Source organism: Lissotriton helveticus, chromosome 4_1, assembly GCF_964261635.1.
Source record: "Lissotriton helveticus chromosome 4_1, aLisHel1.1, whole genome shotgun sequence".
Lineage (NCBI taxonomy): Eukaryota > Metazoa > Chordata > Amphibia > Caudata > Salamandridae > Lissotriton > Lissotriton helveticus.
The window spans coordinates 1,585,117,014-1,585,129,378 of NC_136063.1; the positions used below are offsets into that span (position 1 = coordinate 1,585,117,014).

A 12,365-nucleotide genomic window follows, 5' to 3' on the forward strand; every position below is an offset into this window, starting at 1 on the left:
ATTTTAGAGAAAACAGAAAACCAAATACCAGCTTTGGCTGATTTTTCTGCATTTCCTTCCAGCCTAGGCATGCCATCAAATATCTGGACCCAACACACCAAGCAGACTGGCCAACTGGCATCTTACTTTGGCAACATGAGGCAGCAGCAGACAGAATCAGCACCTCGAGAGCTGTTTGTGCTAGACAGGGGCAGCAGTGGCCTGGAAGATACTCCTTATGTGAACACAACTAACTGACAACTCCATTGTTTACGTGGCAAACTGCCCTGTGGAGAACCTCTGTCACCAGGGTCGGAGATACACAAGCTTCTGTCCTGAGTGGATTAGCAGGATACTCTTGTTCACCTTGCTGCTGGCTAGAGGGGCGAGTTTGATAACTGGGCTGAGGCACATATGTTTTAAGACTTGGGCAAATGGGCAATTACCCAGGGCCCCCACCTTCCAAGAAGCCCCCTGGTAAAGTGAGAATAAAAGTAGAAATTCTTGCCATCATAACATTGCTCATAAAAAAAAACACAGGTAATTCTTCTAATTTTACAGATGAGTACATTGTGCCGAAACTTAGAGGCACGTTTACTAAGAGGTTGTGAAGTGAAAAGTTCACAACTTTTGAAACGTTGAAAAGTGTTACAAATCAGTACAAACTCTTTCAAGGTTATTTACATTCCAGTGCCAAAGTTATTTGCGCTGAAAAAATGCCCCTGTGTCTGTGAAAAAAGCATTGTGTGCTGCTTTGCACCACTTTGTAGTAAGGGAGCGTTGCTTGGATAGAACATGTAAAGATTAAACAAGAGTATGCAGTTCATTGTGAAGATAGTGGGGATAGTGTATCTAGGAACAGTTTGTTGAAGGGCGGATAAGTTCCAAAGAAGCAGAGCCACAGTAGGTTTTGCGGTGGACACCGTTCCACGTCCATGATGCTAACTAGCGTTCACTCTGCCTTCACTTGCGAGGGCATAACCATATCCCTATTTGTGATGGTTTTTACTGACTTAGAGGTACACGATTTGTCATAAAATTGGTTGAGTGATTGGTAATCTCCTCTTGAGAATACACACCCAGAGATTCCTGTCACTGTGTAGATTAGGGTCGTTTTTTGGTCCTGAAGAATTGCCACATTATAATGTTGACACAATAGCAGAGAAACATGTTGACCCATTAAAAACCCATTAAGCTATCTAGGATCATTCTATCCTTTGAAAGCAATCACCAATTTAACTAGGCAAGTGAACACATTCCTTAAAATGCCTTGTCTCTGATAATCCCTTACTCTATTTTAATAAACCTTTTTTGCTCTCACATCTGTTTTACAGATCTACACTAATAGCCACCACACCATCACCTCATCGAATGGCTGTACTATATAAAGATCTCGGGCAAAGTTCCTCTTTGTGGGTGCCTGTCGGGCATTGCAGTGCCAGCCCATTGAGAAGCTAGCCCAATGATGAAGCATGGCACCCATTTGGGTGTGGGAGAGCCTTGCTCCTACTGGTGCGTATCCCCTTCTCTAACAAATTGTTCTTAGACACACTATCCCTATTATCTTCACAAGGAGTTGCATACTCTTGTTTAATCTTTAGATGTTGTTAGTAGCTCGTATGCTGGACTTAAATGCTCCTGGCCCCCCTCTTTTGTATATAACTTGGACAGATTAGCACTAGCACACATACTTTGTGATGCAAAGCTCAGTCTAACAAGATAGCCTTACAAGGTTTTGTGTAAAAAACACACTACCTCCTTGAAACAGGTTCTAACATTGACAATTGTTTTATTTCTGCAACCATTCTACACATTGCATGTAAACGGCAAGGCACAAAACATAGACAAGTGTATTGGTTAAGAATTTGTCTGGGCATAGGATTTTTTACTGGTAAACTATGCTTCCAGTACAAATACTGTGCTAGACAGGACACACACACCTCTGCACCATGGTGCAAAGGTTGTGCATGGTGCTAAGCAGCCTGGAAAGGGGTAATGAGCAGTAGCAGGCCAATTTTAAAAGATATAGCTTTGTGGTGCTTGCTTCCCCTTGTTCAAATCAGCGCAGCTATGTGTTATGAAAATCTGTCCCTTAGTGTGGATACCTGACCAGCCCAGCCTTAACTCTCACACTCTCCAGCAATTGGTGGCAATTAAATTGACAAATAATCTTTCTGAGCCATTTCTCTTTCATTACTCCACCACACCTCATCATCTACCTTTCTCTTAGCATCCCTCTCTGATTCTCAATGAACTTGTATCCTCTCTCTCTCTCAAAGGTCTCTCAACCTCACCTTTGCCCATCTCACCTCTCTCAGTATACCTCACTCAACTTAATTTCTCTCTTCCTCTCTCATGACCTTACACCCTCTCTCTAGCACTCTGTGCCTCTATTGATAACTATCTCTATAAATCTCCCTCTTTACCTCAACTGCTTCTCTACCCTATTCCTATCTGTACATCATTACGCTTATTCCACGTGCATCTAGCCTCCATCCACTTCACTTCTCACACAACCTCATCCCTATGCTTACCTCATACCTGTGTTTCTTCATGTCACTACTACCTTAACTGTATAACTCTCTCAATCCTTTCTCTACTCCCTCTCATCTATCTATCATATTTCACTCTACCTCACATCTCCCTCACTACCTCACTTGTCTATACCCACCACTCTTTCTTCCATTGCCTAACTTCTCAGTTTACCCCACCATTAGAACTCTACATTGTTAATATTCTCTTTCTCTTTTTCTACTTCAGTTCCCATTCCTTCAGCTCTATAAATATCTTAATCCTTTTTGGACGGCTCTATTTCTCTGCCTCTACCTATTCCATTGCCTAACTTCTCAGTTTAGCCCACCATTAGGACTCTACATTCTTCATATCCTCTTTCTCTTGTTCTACTTCAGTTCCCATTCCTTCAGCTCTCTAAATATCTTAATCCTTTTTGGACGGCTCTATTTATCTGCCTCTACCTACCCCCTTTTCTCTAACATCAACTTCTCTGCCTCTCTCCCTTTCTCACAAATACATATCTCGCTCTGGACTTCACTTTCCATTTTCACTCAACCCCTCCACCTCAGCAGTCTCTCACCCTCTTTCTGTATAGATTTTTCTATCCCATCAGACTCCTATTTTTCTGTCATACCTCTCTACCTCATTATAATCCTCACTTCTCTTTGTCTAATTCATTTGTCTCTAAACCTCCTCTTTTCTCTCTACACATTTTTATTCCTACCTTTCACCCTTCACTCTACTTTTCTCTACTACTCCTTACATGGCACGTTTTTCTATACCTCTTCTGATTTTTGGTCCCTCTTTACTGTGCATCTCATTGTTTTTCCTTGTCTGCTACCTCTCACTGCCTTTACCTTTCTCTAATTCACCTCTATTTCTATATTCCATCTCTCTCTACCTCACCTCTAGGGTTACAGTACTCTTCATCCTCTCTATACATTTTCTTTCCCAAGCTCTATTTCACACTACATCACTCTAAAACCTTACTTTCCTCTCTCTTACTCTACTTACATCTTCCTCTCCTTCTCTTTGCTAATGGCTATATCATCTTTCTTTGTTTCCTTCTCTCCCTGAATCACATAGCTCTGTACATTATCTCTATCTTCATCCTTTTATTTCTCTACTTCACATCGCTCACTACACTGTTCTCTATATGTCTTTGTCCATCTCTTGTAAACGGTGCCATCTCATTTCTCCTATTCAGCAGGGTCACAGGCAGCTTTCAAGCCTGAGAAGAGAACACATATAAAGAGGAGCAGAGGGACAAGGCAGGACAAAAGAAATTAGAAAATGATTAGATTTTAACTAGTGAAAATCGTCAGAGGAGTGCTTTGATTTTCACTGTAGCAACAACAATGCTATGAAGGCAAATATAAATGTGATTACAAATACTCAGCAACTAAAAGTACCATTTCAAGCCTTACTTTCATGTTAAACACTAGTCCACTAAACATCTAACAAGGCACCCGTAGCATGTTTTTCCTATAATGGAACGAACAAGCGAGTTAGATACTAAATTTCACATAAAATGTTCAAAAAGTACCATTTGACTAGTGGACAGCTGTCAACTAGAGATGTTGACTGTTTTTTGTGTGCCCCCATTTTTGAAGCTTTAACATTTAATTCAATATTGTTTGGCATCAGGAGAGCTTGAATTCTGTGAAAATGGATAATATGTTCAAAGGTCATCCAAAGAGGGGGACCAAAATAAATCATCTTCAGGGATTGCATAGAGTCTGATGTGCATGCATTCAGTAACCGATTTTAAAAGATTGGCACCAGTGCCTGTCTACAGCATAGTTACTTATACTGTGATGAGGTTGCTCCAAATAGCAGTGACCTACTAGTTATTGTAATTTCTCAATACATGGAAAACTAAAGAATCAACACAAACAGAAGAGTGACTGCAGCATGACTTTCAGGGTGCTGCTGTGGAATATTACCTAAGTGAGACTGATGTCAGAACTCACATATTCACTCTTTTATCCATCTATAAATTCATCTCAGTGAATGTAACACCCACTCTAGAGTGCTGTCTGTTTCCTATAGAGGTGGGCGAGCCACTGAAAGCGTGAGCCACATGCCTGGCTCAGTTCAGCTCAGGATACTCTTGGAAACCCAAGCAAAAAATTAGCTGGTTTATAACATGGGGAGCCAGGTTCGAATCCTGGAATTGTCTCAGCATCCTGTGAATAGCGGCAAAACTCCCTGTGCAGACAAAAGTGTAGTATAGTCTAGGTCTGTGATGAAGTGCCTTATGTCTTTGGGCGAGGTTTGCATTATGTAAAATTGCCTAAAATAAAAGGTGGATTCTGCATGTCACTCACTCTCTAATCTCCTCCTCCAAGTATAAAGGACAAAGCATTAACCTTTGATGTCAGAACGAGATACTCATCCAGTGGCTGAATTACACAGTGTGTAATTAGAAGCTATGGGACCAATCTTGGCTTTCCTACTTGACCAAATGTGTTATCCTAGGCAAATACTCTATTTCACAGTGCCTCTTTTTGTTTATGATAATGAGAGAGTACCTTCAAATATGTGAGATTAGGCTGTGTGCTGTAAACAAACCTCATGCATTTAATTTAATGTTTCTCCTTCTACCACATGAATCTGAAACCCGATTTTCCTCTTAGTTCACTATTAGCATTGCCATCAGGGCAGAGACAGGAATGTTTCTCAGTTCATGTTTAACAGTCCTCACTTTTAATAAATACTTCTCAAATAATCTGATGTACTAAGGTGAAATGCTTCCACTTATTAAAGAAATTGTCTTTCACTCGTTAAAGAAATTGTCTTTGTTGAATTTTGAAGACACCTTATCATATTTGTCGCGTGATTGATATCCCAAATATTTTTAAGGTCTGGTTCCTGCATGGGCTCTTAGAGCCAGAGCAGATCCTCTGGCCCGGCTCTCCATGTTATTTGTTGGTTCCTCCACTCTAGTCATCTACAGGACACTCGCGCCTTAAGTGTACATGTTCTGTGAGCAATGAAAGCTTTTGCAGCTCCGCCCTGTTGGATCTGTTATTCGGGAAATGGAAGATTGCACTTGGCACTTTCTGTGAGAGAGGGAAGCTTGTTTTTCTACTGCTATACTGTCCCTATTCTGTGAAGCATTGAAACTTGTACTGCTGCTGCTATTCTATTTGTAGCTGTCCTATGATGGGAAAAGCTTGTGCTGATACTACCCTATCTGTACCTGTCCTCCGAAGGAGGAAAGCATCCACTATGTTCGCCCAAACTGTATCTGTTCTTTGAAGAGGGGTATTTCCACTGCTGTTGCCCCATCTTATAAAAACAGCAGAGGATACTTTTGAATGCAGCTGCATGACATGCCCAGACATTCAGAAACTTTTATCGGACCTAGAGCATAACTAGTTGCGGGGCCCTGGCCTAGAGCGCCGGGTGCAATCACAGCTTCCCCGCTTGATCAATTTGACTGACCCTGGTCAATTACTTTTCCTTCGTCTGCCACCCTTTCAGCAGACATCACATTTGAAAGCTCCTTGAAATAGTTCAGTTCAAAATGTTCACTATACAGAAACCTCTCTTGTATATAGTTTACTAGGATATAATGCTGTTCCATCTAGAACAATAAAAGCTTTGTAAAGGTGGTACAAGACAACATACATGACCCTTGGGTAACTAATATAATTGTTATCAAGGCAGAAGAGGAAAATAATTATATACATCCAAGATTAGAACTGCACTGCCAGCCTCCAAGCTTAACCAAACAGCCTGACCCTAGACAATTACTTTCTTCCTTTCTTCAATGTTCCTCCTTTTCCACAACCATCATATTTGAGAGTACCTTGAAATAGTTCAGGATGCACTCTGCACAACAGCCTCTTGTGTATGGTTAAATAGGCCATAACGTTGCTCAATCAATAAAAAGTAAAGGCTTATGTAGAAATAACTAGACAACTGACTTGCCTCTTGAGTAATTAATAAAAGTGTCACCTGCTAATTGCATACATTCGGTGGAGGCTTTAATCAATATGGAGAAGGCATTTGACCCAAATGGCTGGGAGTACAAGTTCTTGGTCGTACGGAAAAGGAGACTGGGTGAAGGGGTCCTACCCTGTATCAAACTACTATACACAAGCTCCATATCTCAGGGCAAAACTGGGAGAGGGACATCGGATTCCTGGCTGACCGAAAGGGGGATGCAGCAGATGTTGTCTATTCCCACTGTTGTTTACCCTGGCCATGCAGCTCCTTGTCAAGATGCATGGAACTCCATGGTGCACAGCATAGGCATAAACGGACAAGTCCACGTCATCTTCTTGTATGCTGTATATGTGGGACGCTCATAGAGGGTTGGTATCATTGGTACAATTACAAAATTTTGTACTGGAGGGTGTTGCCTGGATGGAGACCTGACATGGAGCTCCACTGAGCTTCCGGTTCCACGCCTGGAACAGGTGAATCAATACTACATTTTAGCCCCTAAATGACTCTCTGCATTACAGCGGATCCTTAGAGTGTATTTACAGATTGAGAAAAGGACAAGATGTGATGGAAATTCTAATGTATTTTTAGATACCTTAACTGACTTAGACAGATATTATCAACCGTCAGTTTGTGTAGGTATAAATAGATACAAGTTTTTTCAGAGGAAACAGCAAAAATCTGAATCAGTCGAAGATTGTTTCCTCATTGAAAAAACTTTCTATTAATTGTCAATTTGGAGACTTGCATGACAGTTTTATTAGGGACCAACTTGTAATGCATTCTAATAACGCAGCTATACAAGAGAAACTTTGGGTTTGTGGAGACTCTCCCTTGAATACAATTATAGCGGTAATTAAAAAAGCTGAAATGTCAAAAAGAGGAGCACAGGTTGCACTGAAGAAAAGTGATGAGAATAATGTGGTTGGAAAAGTATATGCTAAGAAGAAGGAGGGTAATAAACCTGACTACCGCATCAATAAGGATAGTTATAAGAAAAGTAGCTACAAGGACAAGAGTGAATCTGAAGCACAAGTTACTACTTGTGTAACGATATATCTGTAAGAGACATTAGTTAGTGATAGATTCCTTACCTTAGAATATCCCCAGGCGTCGGAAAATTTTGCGTAGCAATACCCCTGCGCGCCGGCAGGCGTCGTCCGCGGCTCCGCGTCCGTCGTCGGCAGCGCCGGAATGACGTCGTCGGCAGCGCCGGAATGACGTCGTCGGAGTACTTAGACGCCACCCATGCGCGCTGACCTCAGTTCTGATACAGAGCTTTTCCCCCGACAGATACGCAGAGCCATGATAGAACCAACACTGGTGCCATGAAACTAGGGCCCTGAAAGGGGATGACCTTAACCCTAGATATCGGTTCGCAGAACGGGGAGGATGGGTGGGTCGGTAAGGAATCTATCACTAACTAATGTCTCTTACAGATATATCGTTACACAAGTAGTAACTTGTGCATCTGAAAGAGACACGTTAGTGATAGATTCCTTACCTTAGAATAGATACCCCAGCAATACCAACCCCGGTGGTGGGTCTGCGAACCAATAATCACACCAGAAAGTCCTGGAGGACGGAACGGCCAAAGAAGCCATCCCTCCGGACTTGACTGTCCAGGCAGTAGTGTCTTGCAAACGTGTGCAACGAGGCCCACGTAGCTGCCTGGCAAATGTCCTGCAAGGGCACTCCCCGGCCCAGGGTAGTTGTAGTCGCCGTGGCCCGGGTGGAATGAGCCCACAATCCAACAGGGGGCTCCTTCTTAGCCAAGGAGTAACATGCCTGGATACACAAGATGATCCACCGCGAGATGGTCCGCTTGTGCACCGTTTTTCCCTTCTTAGCGCCCACGTAACCAACAAAGAGTTGGTCATCCACCCGGAACTGGCGTGTGTAGAATGAAAGCGCACGTTTTGGGTCCAGACGGTGGAGCCGCTCTTCCTCTTTTGAGGGATGCGGTGGCGGAAAGAAGGTGGGCAAGGTGAAAGACTGCCCGATATGGAAGGCCGTGACAACCTTGGGCAGGAAAGATGGCTTAGTCCGCAACACAACCTTGTCCGGATGGACAGGCAGAGGTGATGGCAACCAGGAAGGCAGTCTTCAAAGTAAGAAGACGGAGAGGACAGTTGTGAAGTGGCTCAAAGGGAGCGCACATCAGAAACGTAAGAACAAGGTTCAAGTCCCACTGAGGCATCACAAACGGAACAGGAGGGAATGTGTGTGTGATGCCCTTCAGAAATCGAGTTACAATAGGGGACTTGAACAAAGAAGGTTTATCAGGCAGCCTTAGAAAGGCTGAAAGGGCAGAAAGGTAGCCCTTGATAGAGCCCAGAGCAGAGCCCTGCTGGGCAATAGAAAGAAGGAAGAGAAGAACCTCAGAAAGAGGGGCAGCAAGAGGATCCACAGCCTTTGCTGTGCACCATGCCACAAATCTGTTCCACCTGCAGGCGTATAGGACTTTGTGGAGGGACGCCTGGCTGCCAGAATGACGTTACAGACTTCAGGAGGCAAGTCAAATGGCCTCAACAGTCGCCGCTCAATCTCCAAGCATGGAGGTGGAGACTGGACAGGTTCGGGTGGAGGACCGTCCCCTGCTGCTGCGACAGAAGGTCCTCCTGAAGAGGCAGACGAACCGGGGGATCGACTGACATACTGAGTAGCTCTGGATACCAGTACCTTCGTGCCCAGTCCGGAGCCACAAGGATGACTTGCGCCCGTTCGCGCTTGATCGTCTTCAGCACTCTGGGCAGAAGTGGTATAGGCGGAAAGGCGTACAACAGACCGCAACTCCACATGCGACGAAAAGCGTCGCCGAGCGAGTGCCGCCTAGGAAATTCAAACGCGCAGAACTGATGACATTGCGCGTTCTGTTCGGTGGCGAATAGATCTAACCAAGGCTCTCCCCATCGCTGAAAGAGGCCTTGCGCCACGTCCGAGTTCAGACGCCATTCGTGATCCATCATGTACCGACGGCTGAGTTCGTCCGCCCTGGCGTTCAGAGAACCTGGCAGGTGTTGAATCACCAGGGTCACGCCCTGCTGTTCCAGCCACTGCCAGAGGCGCAGAGCCTCCTGGCAAAGGGTCCACGACCGCAACCCGCCCTGTTTGTTGCAGTACCACATGGCGGTGGTGTTGTCCGTGAACACCTGCACTACACTCCCCTGGACAGAGGGGAGGAATGCCTTCAGTGCTAGACGAATCGCCCGCAGCTCCAAAAGGTTGATATGGAGCTGGGACTCCGCCGGAGACCAGAGGCCTCTGATCTCCGCCTCTCCCATGTGGCCTCCCCAGCCCTGGAGGGACGCGTCCGTCACAACTACGTGCTCCGGTTGGGGAAGGGAGAGGGATCTGCCGCTGACCCAATCGCGGTCCATGAGCCACCACTGCAGCTGTCTTGCAGTGCCCTCCGAGATCAGGACGTGGTCGGACAGGTTGCCCTGATGCTGGCCCACCGAAACTTCAGGTCCCACTGCAGAGCCCGCATCCGCCACCGAGCGTGATGCCCCAGAAGGATGCAGGAGGCCATCAGCCCCAGAAGCCGCAGCGTCAACCTGACCGAGACCCGGGATAAAGGCTGAAAGAGTGGAATCAGAGCCTGAATATCCCGAACCCGCTGTTCGGGAGGATAAACCCGAAACTTCGCCAAGTCTAGAACCGCTCCGATGAAGAGGAGCTTCTGAGAGGGGCACAGGTGTGACTTTGGCACATTGATGGAGAACCCCAGCTTATGCAGGAGGTCCGCCGTCGCCTGGAGGTGGCTGACGACTGTCTGGGGCGAGCCCGTCTTCAACAACCAGTCGTCGAGGTAGGGGAAGACTGAAACCCCCAATCTGCGCAGATGAGCTGCGACCACCGCCATCACCTTTGTGAACACCCGTGGGGCGCGGGTAAGGCCGAAGGGGAGCACGGTAAACTGAAAGTGCTCGTGGCCAACCGTGAACCGCAGGTAGCGCCAGTGGGCCGGAAGGACGGGAATGTGGAAATAAGCGTCCTGCAAGTCCAACGCTACCATCCAGTCTTCTGAGTCCAGGGCAGCTAGGACCTGAGCTAGTGTCAGCATTTTGAACTTCTCCTTCCGGAGGAAGCCGTTGACGTTCCGTAGGTCCAAGATAGGGCGTAGGCCCCCTTTGCCCTTCTTGGGTACCAGAAAGTAGTGGGAGTAACAACCACACCCTACTTCTGGCCCAGGAACGCGCTCGATGGCCCCCTTGGCCAAGAGGGCCGTAACTTCCTCCTGCAGAAGTCGCAAATGATCCCCCGATACTCAGTGGCATTGCGGTGGCATGGCTGGAGGGGACGCCTCGAAGGGGAGGGAGTAGCCCCTTCGGACGATTTGCAGCACCCACCCGTCCGACGTGACATTGCGCCAGTGGAAGAGGTGATGGCGAACCCTGCCACCCACCGGCGTCACATGGGCCTGAAAACACGGACTAGGAAGGTTTTGAGGCAGGTGCTGCGGAGGGAGGTGTGGACCGGCCTCGCCGTTGTCCCCTACCGCCGTTACGGCGGTTTCCACGGCCGCCACCGCGCTGTTGAACATTCTGCGGTGCGTGGCTGGCAGCTCGTGTGGGGGCGCCCCTTCCGTGGCCACGAAAGGAGCGAAAGGCACCCGATTGCTGGCGTGGGGCCGAGAGGCCCAAGGACTTGGCCGTAGCCCTGGAGTCCTTAAAACGCTCAAGCGCATGGTCTGCCTTGTCGCCAAAGAGGCGACGGCCATCGAACGGCATGTCCAGAAGAGTGGACTGAACATCGGCCGAAAAGTTGGTGGTCCTCAACCAGGCGTGGCGTCGAACCGCCACCGTCGTTGCCATCGCCCTGCCCAGTGAGTCCGTGGTATCCAGCCCACACCGGATGGAATATCGCGCTGCATCTCGACCCTCCGCAAGGGCTTGGGCGAGTTTAGCCCGGACCTCCTCCGGGCACTGTGGCAGCACGTCCGCGACCGTGTCCCACAGGGTGTGGGTGTAGCGGCCCAAGAGGCATGCGGTATTGACAGACCGCAGTCCCAAACTCAGGGACGAGAACACCTTCTTCCCGAACTGCTCGTACCTCTTGGATTCCCGATCGGGCGGGGCCGCCGGGAATGCGATCTGGGAAGTAGAGGCCTGGATGACCAGGCTCTCGGGGGTGGGATGGGTGGACAAAAGCAAGGGTCGCCCTGAGCCGGGCGGTAGCGTCTGGTCACGTTCCTATCCACTGGCGGACCTGAAGCGGGCTTGGACCAAGTGCCCACAAGAACGTCACACAAGGCCTCATTAAACGGCAGCAGAGGCTCACTGGAGCTTGCCTGCGGTTTAAGGACCTCAGTAAGGAGGTTAGTCCTCACGGCCGCGAGGGGGAGCTCAAGGTTTAAGGCCTTGGCTGCCCTTGTCAACACTACACTGTAAGCAGCCCCCTCCTCCGTAGCCACGGTTGGAGGGGAGACAAATCCAGTGTCTGGCGAAGTGTCAATACCACTGGGCTCCCCAAGCTCATATGTCCTGAGGAAAATTGAATTTTGCCCTGTCATGTGTCCCTACGTGTTCCCCATTATATGTTATATATGCATGATCGATATGCATATGTTCCCCCTTGACCGAATAAAGACGCAATTATAGTTGTGTCCAACGTTAGTATGCCAGTTATCCAGTCTCCCTGAATGTAAATGTAAATGTAAATGTATTTCGATTTATATAGCGCACGAATCACCCAGGGGTCTCAAGGCGCTTGCTTAGGGAACCCGTCCTGGTATTCCCCTGTGAGATACCCCGGCAGGGTATTCACAAGGTGAAAGCCAGGCATCCCGCCGCGAGGGGCCGTAGTGGAGATTAAGCAAGCTATTGCCCAGAGTCGCAGAGTGTGACCCCGTGAGTCGAGTAGGCACCGGAGCGAGAATTGTCGAGTCCGTGGAATTTTTTGAGCCCGAGACC

General features: G+C 47.4%; 1 protein-coding gene and 1 long non-coding RNA gene across 2 annotated transcripts in view; one reads left to right on the plus strand and one right to left on the minus strand.

The window, feature by feature from the left end:
- LOC144829258 (uncharacterized) overlaps positions 1-194 on the plus strand; it is a 72,002-nt gene extending 71,808 nt beyond the window's left edge. Inside the window, exon 3 of the long non-coding RNA XR_013610619.1 lies at positions 63-194. This is a non-coding gene — a long non-coding RNA (uncharacterized LOC144829258). The remainder of the gene's footprint in view (positions 1-62) is intronic.
- Positions 1-12,365, minus strand: part of CDK13 (cyclin dependent kinase 13) — a 777,929-nt gene that overhangs the window by 689,579 nt on the left and 75,985 nt on the right. The window lies entirely within an intron of this gene.